Source organism: Lepidochelys kempii, chromosome 3, assembly GCF_965140285.1.
Source record: "Lepidochelys kempii isolate rLepKem1 chromosome 3, rLepKem1.hap1, whole genome shotgun sequence".
Taxonomy (NCBI): domain Eukaryota; kingdom Metazoa; phylum Chordata; order Testudines; family Cheloniidae; genus Lepidochelys; species Lepidochelys kempii.
The window spans coordinates 166,748,297-166,763,963 of NC_136382.1; the positions used below are offsets into that span (position 1 = coordinate 166,748,297).

General features: G+C 43.2%; 1 long non-coding RNA gene across 1 annotated transcript; it reads left to right on the forward strand.

Moving 5' to 3' along the window:
* The first annotated feature begins 561 nt into the window (after nucleotides 1-561).
* Nucleotides 562-15,254, forward strand: LOC140908319 (uncharacterized). The gene is made up of 3 exons (XR_012157833.1): nucleotides 562-815; nucleotides 3,793-3,864; nucleotides 15,123-15,254. It is a non-coding gene; the product is annotated as an uncharacterized LOC140908319 (long non-coding RNA).
* The last annotated feature ends 413 nt before the right edge of the window (nucleotides 15,255-15,667 follow it).

A 15,667-nucleotide genomic window follows, 5' to 3' on the forward strand; every position in this document is an offset into this window, starting at 1 on the left:
TCAATCAAAATAGTTTTCATTGTGATTTTCTGTGGAAATTTTTGACTTAAAAATGAATGCCAAACATTTTGAGCTGAAAAGCTTTTGTTTCATTTGTTTTTGTTTTTTCAGAAAAGTCAAAATTCTCCATGGAAAGCAGACACTTTCCATGAAAAAATGTTTAGTCAAAACCCCAATGTTCTGTAAAACAACAAACAAACAAAACAGTTTTGACAGAAAAAAAATTGACCAGTTCTAGTCCCAGCACAACCAGCACACCTGTTTTGGAGATGCTGCCCTTTCAAGGATGGGTTTTTGGGAATGGTGCATGTGGTAGAGGGGTCGTATGTCTACAAGATGAAAGCAAGGCTTGCTATAAAAGGAGTGGCCTACTCTTGGGAGACCAGGACAGAAGAAATATATGGGGAGAGCTCTACAAAGTGGCCCAGTAGGAGGCTTGGGAAGAGAGCCTGGGAGAGATTGAGGAAGATCTGGTGTTTTCTTATTTTTAAATTTATTGTGATTGCATTCACACAGATGTTCAAGTAAAGCATATTTGTTTAAATGTCAACAATTTAGTAGCCGAAGGAAGGACACGTGCACATCCATGAAGGGGAGAAGGGATGGGCTGATTGTGAAACTCTGCTGCTCGGAGGGCCAAGGGAACTGTTTGTAGTGTATATCTTAATCAACCATCTCGCCAGGTTTCCCCATCCTGGTGGAGGAGCAGATGTTACTTGAAGCGTAGGGCTATATGTGGATTCACCTGTGAGCCAGACAGAACACGGAGGCACAGATGAGTAAGTGCTGGGACAGAGATGCGGATCATGTCAAAGGTGACTAAAGTTAGATACCTTAACCTGGTGGCCTGATTTTCATAGGTGTTGAGCAGCCTCAGCTCCTGTTGACTTCAAATGGCCAATGACGTCAAGTGCTTCACACATCTGAAAATCATGCCACTGTTCAGATGCCTACATATGAATTTTAGGTGTGCTTATCTTTAGGCCTTCAAGTTTGAACATTTTGACCATAGCTTCTAAAAGAAGACCAAAGATATATAATTACAAATAACTATATACATATACATATGCACCATATGAACGTTTCTCTAGACCTGTATGAAATTCTGAGGTGTTAGTTCCTAGGGATTTCTTTAGTTCTGATTCACATGGATTCACACCTCCAGAGTTTCACTTGGATTTTCAGGCTCCAGTATACCACAAATCACAAAGTGAAACTTCACCTAAGCCACTAAGTTTCAGCTAGTTTCATATTAAAACAACACAAAATGGTGTATTTTGCATGCTTTTATTCCAGAACTACTAATTGGCCCCACTTGTTTCTTTGAGGTATGTGTGTTGTGGGGGAGGGTTACAATAAGACGTAGAGCCAGGAAGGGTAGCTGACAATAGGGCTCATGTACGACCATACATTTGGCCAGGGTTATGTCTGGATGTACTCAGTGTGGTCAACTCTTGTGACTTTGTCATGGGTCTCATGATAGCAGATGCTTTTCTTAAAGTCCCAGCTCCTGGAGTCATATGATTATGTAGAAATCTCAATTTTCATTCAAAAAAAGTAAATTCATAGCTCTCACGGTTGCAGAGAAAGCCTTGAAAATGTGACCTCTAATGATGGTGACACCAGAAGACAAGTAACACCTCCGATTTATTCTTTTTAAAACTCTCCTAATTTTAAGCCACTCCTGAATTTTTGGGGCCTGCTTCATGATTTTTGAATGCTTGGAGGTGGCACTGGTGAGTACTCTCCCACCAATGGGAAAGCCTCCTGTTCCTCCTCCTTCTTTCAGTTTGGCAAGCTTGTGCTGAGGACACCTGCTAGCAGTCAGCCATCCTACGAATGGCCTCTACTTTTACAGAATAGTAAGGCTTTTGGGGAAGCATGTTCTCATGGCTTCTGATCCCCACTGGGGGGCTTCAGGCATTCTTTTTCTTGCAGTGGAGCAGCAAATTAATTAGCTACATCTGAAATAGGCAGTTTGCATGGTCCTTCAGGCCTGGATACCACCGTATTCTGCTGTCCCAGTGTGCTCTGTGGAGGTCCAATAGAAGTGACAGGCTGCAGGTGGCTTGGTTTCCCCATTCTGGTACAATATGGCAGCTCCTTGGCTCAGAATTAGATCAAGAGCCAGATTGCAAGGTCCTCTGTTTTGTTTAAAGGGGCTGAAATCTCTCCTCTTTGCCTTCTTGCCTTACAAGGATTATTTCTTTTGGCCACACAAAGAAGTCATTTAATTTTCCACTTAAGCATCCTTTATGGAATTCATTAATAGGGAATGGGCACAAGTGAATAAACCTTGTTCACCCTTTAATGTCTTGCAGAGAAAATGTTTTGTCTTCTCAGGGGGAATTGACAGGACTTGTTCTAGTCCCAATCTGGTTGCCTCTCTCCTGGCAAGCCCTAGTGATTTCAGCTGGAATTGTGGATGCGCAACACCCCTGAAAAGTCAGAACCTAAGTGTTTCCCAGGGAGTTTTTTGTATCAGATGTTGTATTGGGCTGAGGGAGGTAATTGGGTAATAAAATTGGAGACTAAAATTAACTCACACTACAGACAAACAGTTCCTCTGGCCTTCTGCCAGGTTTCACAATCAACCTCTGGACTTAGTTTTACCCATCTGGACTTTTAGTCCTTTCTGCCCCTCAGTGGATTGGTCTTCTGAAGACAGCTCTTCTTTCCCTCAAGGGACACACCTGTAGTCTACACAGCCCACAGACTCTGTAACTCATTTGGATACAACCAACATTCAGGCATTTCTCCTGCTTGGAAGCACTTAGGTGACAGTACTGTTGGTTCTCAAAGTGGTTCTAACCATGACCTCTTCCTCAAAGATTCCTCCATCATCCCTGGAAACAGTTTCTACCATGGTCTTTATACAATGGCCCAATTCATGAGAGAATAAGGATAATTATGAACGCCATCCACTCAAATTCTTTCCTTTGTGATGCTGCTTTAGATAAGGTTAGGCTGATGGCAACAGCCATGGCTAACTCTACCTTGGAGTGTAGACATAAGGAGACTGACTCTGATCTCTCTTACACTGATTTTATAGCAGTGTAACTCCCCTGATTTCAATGGAGTGACCCCTGTTTTGCAATGCTGTACAGGCATGTCTACATGGTTCAGCAATGAACACTACAGGGGTGTGATTTCTAAAGCACATTAACATGTTGTGCACCAACTGGTCTGTGTAGACACTGCTGGTGCCCACTAAAAATTCTCTAGTGCGCTTTAACCAAGTGCCATTTCAAAGAGTACTAGATAAGGTAAGAGTAGGTAAAGACTACTCATATTTCCTACAGACCAAAATTTTCAAAAGAAATTCATTTTGGATCAGTCAAAACTTTCCGTTTCAATAATTTTGAAATATTTCATTCTGATTTCAACTTTTAAAAAAGTTTATATTTTAATTTATAACATAATATACAATAAAATGTAATTTTTAGCAAAATGTCACTTTGAAATGAAAAATTGAAATGCTCTATCCTGATAAGGTTGAAATGGAAGTTGTTGGCCTTTTAAATTTTTTTTTCAAAATGACATTACACCAAAGTTGTCGTATTCTTGGGGAAAGTTTTGATTTTGATGACTTGGCATTTCCAACAGAAAAACATTCTGTTGGCAAATTTTTATATTTCTACTAAAGACCTAAAAAAGAAAATATGTTGAGTTTTTATATACTGAACACTCCCATTATCCAGGCCATGGGGAATATTTGGCACAGAAATAACCTCTGACATTTTTTTCTCCCTCTGTTAAATCCATTGACACTTCATTTCCTGAGCATCTCAGAGAATGCATCACTCACTGACATCAAAGATACCAGAAACCTCATTGCAACTGATGAGAAATGACCCGGAAAAGGTAAGTTAAAACTCATTTCTTTGCTTACTGTCCTTTGTCTCCTGGGAAGTGGGGGATAGTCAGTTCTTATTTTGGAGCATCACCCAATAATCAGTTTAGCTTTGCATTTCACCTTTAAAAGGATGCACACTTTTTTGAGGAAAATTTGGATAAGGCTTCTTAAGAGGTATAATATGTGAATCCATCATGTCCCTTTTCCAAGCACACTTCTAAGCTCTGAATCCAACACACACACTTTAAATTCATGGGGCTGCGAGTAGCATTCTGCATGTAGAGGGACCAGGATGCTACTTCCTGACTTGTATGCTACCTATAGTGGTGCTGGTCTCTGAGGAAGATGAGTGAGCAGTGAAATCTGTTGTCATAGTACTGTGCATTTTATTAGGACTATCCTCCACACGGTACCATCACTGTGCTTTAGAGGCTCACGTAAGAATCATGGACTTTAAAATCTATATAGAGTTCAAGAAACAATAACAGTGGCAGAGGGTCTGGTTTTGATCTCAGTTACACCAGTCTAAATCAGAAATCTCTCCACTGAGGTTAATGGAGTTACACTGATGTAAAAGTAATGTAAGTGAGGTCAGGTGCAATTAAAGGTCCTAAGAGTTTGTTTCCTTCTGGCAAGTAGATCACTCATGTATTTAGTATTTCATAAATCTTGTCTGTTGGAACTGGACTGAGTTAGGGTGAGGGAAAGGGGGTGGATAGAGTTTTGGTTGCAGGATGGTTCATCACAGAAAAGCTTTGCAGAAGCGCATTTCAAGGAGGCATTTGAATTAGGAGAGCATGGTCAATACATGCATGGGACGTGGAAGGCTTTTCCAGGCATAAAGAGCAGTATGAAAGAAACCTTGGAGGCAGGAGCATGTGGAGACAAAGACAGGAGCAAGGCAGCAAGGCTGATGCAGAGCCAAAGAGTGAAGGAAGGGTTGTAGGTAGAAATTTGTCCAGAGAGGTAAGAGGAGTGGAAATATGAAGTGCTCTGAAAGTCAGGACCAGCAGGAAGAACTTGATGCAGAAAGCAAGCAGGAGTCACTAAAGGAAACTTATTAGGGGAGTGACATGGTCCAAGTGATGGGAGAAGAAGATAATTTTGAACAGAGACTTCCTCAGACTTCCTTTTGTCTTGTCTAAGGGAAAAAAATCAGTTGCTATGGCAACAGCAAGTCAATATCCCCTGTGTGGGTGAGTGGATGATGTTGGTCATGGGTTAGAGAATCACAGAAATCTAGGGCTGGAAGAGACCTCAAGAGGTCATCCAGTCCAGCCCCCTGCCTTGAGGTGGGATTAAATATACCTAGATCATGCCTGACAGGTTACCAGTTGTTAAAAACCTCCATTGATGGGGATTCCACAAGTAACATGTTCCAGTGCTTATAGAGCCTTTTGATTATACCTGACAGGTTTAAATGAAGCTCATGTTAATAGTGACTGATAGTGGCCAATGTAAAATGAGTTTAGTGGCATCAGTGCAGTTCCCAAACAGCAGGTTTTCACATGACACAAGGAAACACTCCCCTGACAGGTACCCACAGGGGCAGTTTTAGCAGAGAGGCCAAAGACTAAAGAAGGGTACGAAGCCCAAATGTATATCTTTCATCTCAGTTGGCTCACACTAATAGTACATTGTAGGAAAGCTGTCACCTATTCTGTGGCTAAGTAGAAGACTCTTGTCTCCAGAACTGCCAGTCCTGCACCTTCCCCAAGCACTGCGTTCACATGAACAGCTTCTAAAAGTTAAAAGGAAAGGCCTATTTCTAGCTTGTGCAGGAAATTTGCTGCTTGCTTCCTTTCCACTTGCCTAAAGTGACAGCTCTTTTTGCCTCCCTGCTTCTTGGTAGGTAGGGATAAAAACATTGGTTCAAGACTCACTGCTGGAAAGGAAGGGGAAGACTTCATCAAACAGTTTCTACTAAGTAATATTTCCTCTTACTGGTTTGTTATCGAGTATGCACGGCACGAGTCTTAGTTTAGAAGTGGTTATATGTCTGTTCTCCTTATAATGTATGTACACTTGATATCTGTCTTGCTATAGGATATATCCCTTGAAAACTTCCTCTCAAATAGGAGGCCCTTCTTTAACCATAGTTCGGCACAGTCTGTTTGCTTTATAAAGTGTTTCCATGAATGTCTTGGGCACTGACCTTGCAAGGGGATCCATGGTCATTGCCACAGTCCCATTGACTTCAGAATCCTTGAATTGTTTCTGCTGATACCTTTGCTGCTGCTCAGATGCTGAAGTTAGAGAACCGTTTTCACGGCTTCTCTGGTAACAAATGTTTTGGAGACGAATATCAACATTGATCTTAATTATACATAACACTGAGAAATCTGCAATCTACTGGTGCTCAAGGACTCTGGGTACCTTGACAGAGTATACTGAATAAGACTATATTAAAATAAAAGTCAGTGTTCTTTCAAATAAACCACAGAGCTGGAGCAAGAAAAATACCAACCCTCCAATAATACAACTATAATGGCTGTTTCAGTAGACGCCTTTATGCTGCTTTGTTTGCTTGAAAACATGTGAAGTGTTTATTTTTCATTCGCACTATCTCGTTATTGCAGGTTTCCTTTACAACATGAGGTGTTTCAAATGTATCATCAAAAAAAAAAGCCCAATGATTTTTATCTGAGTTTGAGATTTTCCAGTAGTGATCAGTCACACACAGCACTGGTCACAGCCACTATGGCACTTTGTTTTCATTGTATCTCTCACCAGGTTGGATGTCCAGTAAGTGAAATATATTGTGAGAACTTTTTTCTGTGCTTTAAAGATAAATATTACACAGAGACAAAAAAATACCTAAACAAACAAACAAACTAAATCTACGGCAGTTAGTAGATGGCCATTAAAGATCAGGCTATGAATCCCTTATGCTCACTGAAGTGAATTGGACTGCTCATGTGAATAACTGTTTACTAATGCGAATAAGAGGTTTACAATCTGTCCCCAAATAAATATTTACTAAATAAAGCCCTGATCCTGGAAATGCGATCCATCCTACATAACTCTCTATATGTGAGTAGCCCTATTGAACTCAGTGAGAGTAGTCATGTGTGTAAGGCTACTCATATCTGTAAATGTTTGCAGGATTGGGATCTAAGGCCATGCAGGTGGGGTTTTTAGACATTAATGGGATTTGTGCTCCAAAGTTGTTTGGGCATTTTTGAAAATCCCACCTTAAATACAAAAAATGTTCAGAACACTCCTCAGAAATCACTGGCCATTTCCCCATTCCACTGTGACCATTTAGAATTTTATCCTAAGAGGTGCTGAGCTCCTCCTGAACACCCTCCATTTCAGCTGAAATGTAGGAGCATTGAAGGCAGTCAGCAGGCTTAGACCCTTCCTGCGTGCTGCTGTCTCTCACTGCCATTTTAACTATCCTTCCCCATCTGGAGGCCTTGTTTGATGATACAGCACAGGACAGAGAAATCAGGTTCCATTTGAAAAACTTGCAAACCAAAGGGTCTCAAAGCTGCTGGGTGTTAAATCCTCTCTCTCTCTCTCATATTTGTATTAGGTGGTTAATTTAACAATTGAGTTGGACACTGGAAAATTAACCAGTCTTTTGGGGGGAACATCCTCCCAAAGTTAAATGCAGGGTATATTTTGCCTCCCTGATTTCTATTACCTGCATAAAACGTGGTCAGCTGGTCTTTATGCAGGTGAAGTGAATTGCACTCTCAGTGGGCAGTTAATGTAGTGACCTAGTGTGCTAGCCTTTTATCTCTGGAGTCAACAGAAATGAGTTTGGTGGGCTCATCTTTGCTGTCTGTTTGTGCTCATCATAACCACTGGATGGTTGACAGTCTCTGCTAAGGACAACCAATAACAGGGGTGTCTCAGGTGCAGAGCTAAGAGGCAGCATTCAGGAGAGGAGAATCACAAAGAAAGCTCAGTGTCTTGGAGGAGGTAGCAGCCTGCCTGGAACTTGGAGGAGGAATGCAGGTTGCAAGAGGGAAGAGTTTGGAGCAGGCACTAGGAAGCTGGTTTGTGCTCACATTTCATGAGGGCTCGAAACAACCCTGAAATAGTTGTCTTAATAAAGAGCCCGTTTAGTTTTACAAGCATGGAGACCTCCCATGTTACTACCCAGCACTCCGTACATGCAAAAGAGGAGACTGGTGGCTGGTGCATGCAGCAGAGAGATAGGATAGATTAAAGTGTTGGTGGATGGGATGTGTTGGTGATGAAGGGCTGCTTCCCCACTTGTAGCGTCTTGAACAGTAGCTGCTGCTCTTGCAATGGCCTTGTGCTCTTGGACCCAGATCCTCAAAAGCAGTTAAGAGCCTAAATCCCATTGAAATCAATGTCCCCCTGTACACTTTGCCTATGTCTCAGGAGTATTATGCAATATAATGGGATTAATGTTTGCAAAAGGATTTGAGTTCCTCAGCTGAAACCTACATATTTTATTGTGATCATCATTACTATTAGGGAGAAAATAATACTGTAAAACCTTTGTATTGTTTTTGCTGATCTATCATCCCTTTCCATGGCTATGTGAGCTGTAATTGGCTGTAATTTCAACAGCTTGCTGGTGTTTAAAAATGTTCCCTCATTAAGACTCCAAATGACCTAGGGAGGTAGGTAGGTCAGGATTATTATTTGTTATTTTATAGATGATTAATCTATATACTTCAGTGTGACAGTATGCTTCAGTGACTTGCCCAAGGTCACGTAGTAAGTTAGCGGCAGAGACAAGAATAGACTTCAGTACCCTGTTCTGCCCACTGGTATGCACCCCTGGATATATTGGGCATACAATGTCTGGTAATGGAGAGTTATGCTGCATAGGCTCACTGTCATGACCTTTGTCAGCCAATAGGATTCCTCCTTCCATAACGCTTATTTTATAAAAAATTGTGGTCTGTGGGCTAGATGATGACTTGGACTTCACACCCATGCAGGGGTGGAAGCAGGAAGAAAGAAATCTCCTTACACATTTGCATAGACTACCAGGATCTTGGGCCTGGGAATACAGCAGTAAGTGGGTGTGTATGTGTACACACTTCTCTCTCACCCCAGCACAGATGGGTGAGTACAAGTGGGGGTAATCCACCCACCACTGCACTGGAAAGCACAGCTCTATAGGGTGTGTCTTAATTACTGGTATATGCCAGAAGCAAATAACTACACTTCTCCCCCATGGCACAAGGGAGAATCCAGCAGGGAATTGTGGATAACAGGGTTATTTCCTAAGGTGCTGCAGCTAACTCACCACCTGTTGCTCAGGACTGCACCTAAAGTTGCAATCCAGCCATGCATGTGCAGGTGTTTCTGGGGTGGAAGGTAGCATTGATCACCAATGCTAACAATACAGCACAGCCGTTTAGGGTGGAAGCTGACTAGGAACTTGCAGTGTGTAAAGTAAATGAGAAATGCAGGGAGACAAACAGTAGTTAGAATTTAGCCCTGGCATTTGGCCAAGCGCCCCAAGTATGCAGTGCCATTTAATGAGTTTGAGCGCTGAGGACTTGGGTTTTAGTTCTCATGTTGAAGATGGCGCCCTGCAGCACCACGCTTGGACACTATTGCCCTGGTGATGAAGAGGGAAAGATGCAACTATCCTCACTTCCTACAGTCCCTGGATTTTCCTCAGCCATCTTCCATACAACTATAAAAGGCTGTTTAGTGTTAAACTTGAACAAAATCATAGCTCAAGCTGATATACAGTAGCCGTGTGTCTAAACATCCACATTAATAGCATTATCTGGAGCTCCTTTGTGGTTTTATAGGAATTTTCCTAATCTAACTCTTGGTCCATCAAGTCCAGTAGGCTGCTTCTAGTCACCGCTGGTGCCTGATGCTTCCCAGAATGCCACCCATACTTACCCAAAGCATAATACAACTATTACTGAGTCTGGGGTGGGAGAGGTGATCTCTTCCTGACCATGTGGGGATCAGCTAATGACCACAGGCTGGAGCTATAACTACCCTTATCTTAGATTCATGATGGCAAATTAGTCACAAAGTGATCTAGCCCTTTAAAAAATCCAGCCACAGTCTTTGATTCAGTGAGCTCCTGCTGCAGTGAATTCCAGAAACTGGCTAATAAACGTGCTGGTTTTCCCTACAGTGTATATACATGGTCTGGCTATTAATTTAATGGATTCCCCTGTTCATGATACTGAATTCCTCTGTCAAGTTCCTTCTAACTCTTCTCTTTTCTAATCTAAACACTCCTAGTTCTGGAAGTGTCTCCATATATGTAATGTAGCAATAAAGGGGCACGTGTGGGTGAGCTGGGGGAGGGAAATGGATGTAGTACTTGGCTCATGCAGTGGGGAGTGAAAGTGCGGCTGCTGCCAGTACTTCCACAAAGGGGGCATGGCTGGATAGAGGGTAGCCATGCCCCCCAGTGCTCTTGCTAGCCAGCAGGTATAGGTGGAGCTATAGTGTGTAGAATGCAGGTCACACATTTATAAGCTGTATAAAGCCAGTTACCATGCTTCTCCCAGGCCCTGGGAGTCACTAATCCATAAACAATCATTAAGCCCTATACAGCTCAGCACGGTTGACAAGACCATAATTTTGCCCGTACAGTCCAGATGTGCAAAAGGCCTGTTATATCATCATCTACCTTTCGATGCAGAATTGTCCCCTACTGCACATTTCCTAGCTGTTCTATCCAGTCGAGTTTTAAACATGTCAATGATGAGGCTTCCACCACTTTTTGGGAGAGATTATACCACAAGTTAATAGATTGCACATGCCATTGTAGCTCTGAACATCTGTGTTACTCTTCTTTCCACTTTAAGCCATCTTTTAGTTATGGGAAGTGGAGCAAAGCTGGACAGAACACCGGTGGAGGGATTTGTTGGCTGTAATTTCATTACAATGTGCTCTGTCATTGTATATCTTTTTTATGAACACAACAACTATCCTATTTGATATTTTGTAGTGTCTTCTACACATTGGGCAGACAAATTTAGGGCCTGTTTTGGCCATTCTTACACCATTTACATAAAATGGACCTTTTGCCCAATAAAGCACTATTTGGTGTGAATAAGAGTGATGGAATTGGGCCCACGATGATCTACGCACAATGACTCCTAGGTCTCTTTCTTTAAAGGATCCCACATGTTGGGACCCAACTGGTAAACGAGGCTATTTCTCATTAGAAGTATTACCTTACCCTTACCCCAGATGAATTTCATCAGTCATCATGCTGCCCAATTTGTCAATACATTTAAGTACACCTGGAGTTCTTCACAATCTTCCATTGTTGTTATGAATCAAAAGACAACTCCTGCAAACCCTTTACAGCTGGATAATCTTTACTCAAAGTCCACCTAAATTCAATAGGTCTACTTGCACGAGCACTGACTGCTAATCTGAGTACGGATTGCAGGACTGGGCCCCCTGAAATGCAATGTCATCATCATCACTAACTCTGTCCACTTCCTCCTTCAGATCACAAATCTATTAAATGGCACTAGTCCAAATACAGACTCTTGGTGGTACCCTACTATTAACCTCTCTCCAATCTAAGAAGCAGCTGTTCATTACAACCCTTTGTTTCCTGTTGCTTAACCGGTTTTTAATCCACAACAAAGACTGTCCCTAACCCCACGATTATTTATTTTCCTTAATAGTCTTTTATGAGGGGTCTTATCAAAAGCATCTTGAAAATCCAAGTAAATTAATGTCTCGCAGGTCACCTTTAGTTACTATTTTATTAACTTTTAAAAAAGCAATATGTTGCACTTTTCAGTATCATTAAATGGCTTGGGTGGGTGGAGGGGAGTGATTTCAACCACATTGTGACAGCTACTGTAGTGGCTTAACAGAGCTGTGGTTGAATTAACACAGTTACTCTGTCTGTACTTAAGGATGCTATTTCATTTCCCGGCATCTCTCTGGTCAGGTCAACCACTGGCTCAAGGTGGAAGTGACAAGTTTGCAGCATCTCAAGTGTGCTGGTGTTACCTCTTGGGAGGTTGAGAGGAAGGAAATAACAGTCCATAAAGTTTTGATTGCTTGGAAAAGAAAAGATGTTTGTTGAAAGTCTGAGTAAGGCCAACTGCAAGGCTCAGGAATGAGCAGAACTAGTCACGCATTTGCTGTGTACTCACTACAGCTCTGAACTGATGGAGATTTCCAGTTGGGTATTATTGAGAAGGGGACTTCTTTATTATGTCTAGTAGGGGACCATCTCCTGCCACGAGTCTGGAAGTAAATGGAGAGTTCTCTTTAAAAATGGATGGAACAGTCTGATCTAAAATAGAGGAGGGAGGCAGGGTGGCGGTGGCAAAAACAGTGGCAATGAAGAAGTCAAATGTGCCATGCTCTATTCCTCCCACAATTTAAAATACCAGCATTTGGCAAGCAATGAGCCATATGTTCCCAGGGCTTGCAAGCCAAAAAGTGTAGCAACTTACTATAAAACCTCTCCAACTTCTACACACAAGCCAAAACCTCCTACTTGATATGCTGCCTTCACGCCAGCTTACAGCACAATGATGGGCTTCTGCAAGGAGATCTGCAAAAGGATGGCACACTCCACAGACAAGAGAACATGGTGGCTGAGGCAAGGTGGGCGGAATCAGGGGAGAGTCCCCCTGAGGCTGCTCAGTAGCAGTCACACAAGGGTCTCAGTGGGAGGTAACACAACTCTAAATTGTACTTCCCTGCCCCCCAATGTGGATTTACACATGGAAACCCAGGTCCAGAATAAGGGATCGTGCTGCACAGATCCACAATCTCTTGTTCCACACACCCTCTTCCACCTTGTACCTGAAACCCTCTCAGATTTCCCTTTATGTGAGGCTTTGGAGAGGGGGTCTGTACCATGGGGGCCTTCTCCATGGCAAAGCAGGCTCCCCCCCAGGCACAGAATAGCCAGGGTTCGCCAGAGCACAGTCAGCTGGCTATCAGCAGAAATGTGCTACTCACTATGGCAGGACAAGTGGATTCCTGAGGATACTATATAGAGGCTACCTGCACCTGAAGGATGAGTGGGCTTCCCCTCGGAGTGCGAGCAGCTGCATGTTTCTGTTTGCTGTGACCCCTTGCCATTTGTTCAGTCTCTGCAAATTCTACAATGCAGTGTCTGTAGGACCTTTTACATCTCTTCAGGGAGTGTTCCTCCCACACCCACACCTCTGGCTGACTGGACAGCAGGTAAGGATGCTGCAGATCTCAAACCTTTCTGGACATTTCTATTAGCTCGACCTGATTAAACAGAGTTAAATTAATACACATCTGGGACCATGCACGTCTAATTTAGAATGGGTAAACTGGGGCACTAAAACACTGGGAAGTATAGAAAAGAGTAACCTGCACCCACCGCTACATGCTCCATTCTGCCTCAGAGACCACAGACTGTGGTTTGGGGGAGGGGGGTGGCTTTTAGTGGTGGAGGAGTATGTTGCCAGTTGAACCATCAGTAATTCTCCTCTATGTTGTCGACCCCACCCTCAGAGGGGTTACGTCTAGGCACCGAGGGGTATAACCACTGGCAGCATGGTTGCTAAGGCAGCTGTACTGCCAGGGGAGACAGTGATGTGAACTGAGTTGAGAAAGATGTACCTTCTCTATAGAAATGTGGCCTGAAGCGACATCACCTTGTGCTGTGGCTCTGCCAGATCTTATGAGTAAGGCTACGATTTATCATGGGTATTTTTAGTAAAAGTCATGGACAGGTCACGGGCAATAAACAAAAACTCATGGCCCGTGATCTATCCATGACCTCCACTATAAATACCCCTGACTAAATCTTAGCTGGGGAGGCTCCGGGGGGGGCCGCTGCTCTGGGGGGACCTCTGGGGCTAGCCCCACCAGCCACTGCTTGGGTAGTCCCCGGGGCCAGTTGCCTGGAGCTGCCACTGCTCCGGCCACCCTGGGGCTGCCCACCAACCACTGCCTGTGGGGCCAGCCCAGCAGCGGCCGGTGTGGCTGTCCCTGGGGCTGCCCAAGCAGTCGGCTGCGGGGCCAGCTGCTTGGGCGGCCCTAGAATCAGCCACATTGGTCACTGCAGAAGTCACGGAAAGCCACAGAACCCATGAATTTTGTGACCTCCATGACAGACACGCAGCCTTACTTATGAGTTAAGTCATGTCAGACCAGGTCGGTACTTAGATGAGAAGCTTTTGATGATTACTGTAGGTCTTCAGAGAGTGGTTTTGTTGGCTCAATAGGTGGCAGGTTCCCCACCTGACACACTAATGAACCATCCCCAAGTGCTGGTGTTAGGAAGCCCTAGGGAAGAGATGTAAACACCATTAACTTTAATGGCAATTACATTTAGACCAATAGAGAATACTAGTCAATAACCTAAATATGTACTTTTCTACAGTGTATTAGTTTCTTTTTATGAGAGCAACGTTTATGATTTTTGCTCTGGCCGTTACTGTGATTTTATGGAGGTGAAATCTACCTGTGCTTATGTGACCAGATCTAACAGCAAAATAAAAGCTGGGTATGCTTTTTAAGCATGCAGCTTTGGCATTACAAATAAATAAATATTAATACTAATAATAAATTTTCCAATAGCTAGTGTATGATCATGTACATTCTTTTTGACTTTGTTGTGAAATACACTTTTCAAAGGCGGTAGAGTACGTGTAGTATTTTCTCACTCCTGAAGTTTATATCACTTTATTTTCTGCAAGTGGAAAATTGAATGGATGGCTAATCCTACCATTCTGTGGTTGGGATGAGGCTAGAAAGGAGCACAGAGAATGAGCAGGCAGCTCCAAGACCAAGAAGGCATAGTATGGAATGGGCCACAGAGTAAGAGGTGAAAATGAGAGGGAAAGAGCAGGGGGAAGAATGTAGAGAAAAGGGGGTGGAGATGGAAGACCTATCCAGTCAGCGAGGAGGTTTAGGAACCAGAAGAACATAGAAGAGGAAAGGCAGAGAGAGAGAGAGAGAGAGAGAGAATCACCTTCTGCCAGTCCCCGAGAAAAGGCTACTGTACCTTGTGACACCTAACTTGACTTTTCTTGAGTAACTAACGGGATAAGTGAAGGGACCCAGCTGCCTGGTTGAAAGTGGAAAAACTGGGGCCAGAGGAACCTTAAAATCAGACAAAAGGGTATGAAAAGAAGGCAGTGGGTCACATGCCTATAGGCATTAAAAATCTTTTAGACTTCAATAGTTATTAGACAAATATCTTCCCCCGACTTTTCTTTTCATGCCCTCCACCCACCTCAATAAGGCTTTGGGGCTCTAAACCTCCAGCAAACTCAGCTTCTGTCAGTGGCTTTTTTTTTACCTAGCCCCATCTCTCTCTTTCTTCCAGCCCTCCATTTCATTCTTAATGAATTCTGTGCCCATGCTCATTTGTCAGTGGAAACCATCCTGATGGGATCTCTGCCATCCACTCTGCATCACCTGAAGCAATCCATTGGATCACCAGCCAGGACTTGGACATCTAACACTGCTGTTTTTAAGCCATAAGAAAGAAAGAAAGAAAGAAAGAAAGAAAGAAAGAAAGAAAGAAAGAAAGAAAGAAAGAAAGAAAGAAAGAAAGAAAGAGAAGAGCTAGTGAATCTTCTGGTTCTAAAGGTATGTTTACACAGCAAATGGCACATTTTCAGGGTTAGAGCCTAAGAAGAGGTGTGGGCATCAGAACCCAAGCTCCATTCAGAGCCCAAACATCTATTCAGTTATTTTTAGTGCCATAGCATGAGCTCTGTGAGACAGTCTGTCAACCCCAGCTCTGAGACTCGCTCTTGTGGGCTGTACCCTAAATAGTCTTCTCTCTCCTACCACTCCTCCCTCCCACCAATGGCCCTCATTGGGACTAGGACTACTCCTCCCCCCCACAGTGGTCTATGAGGAAGG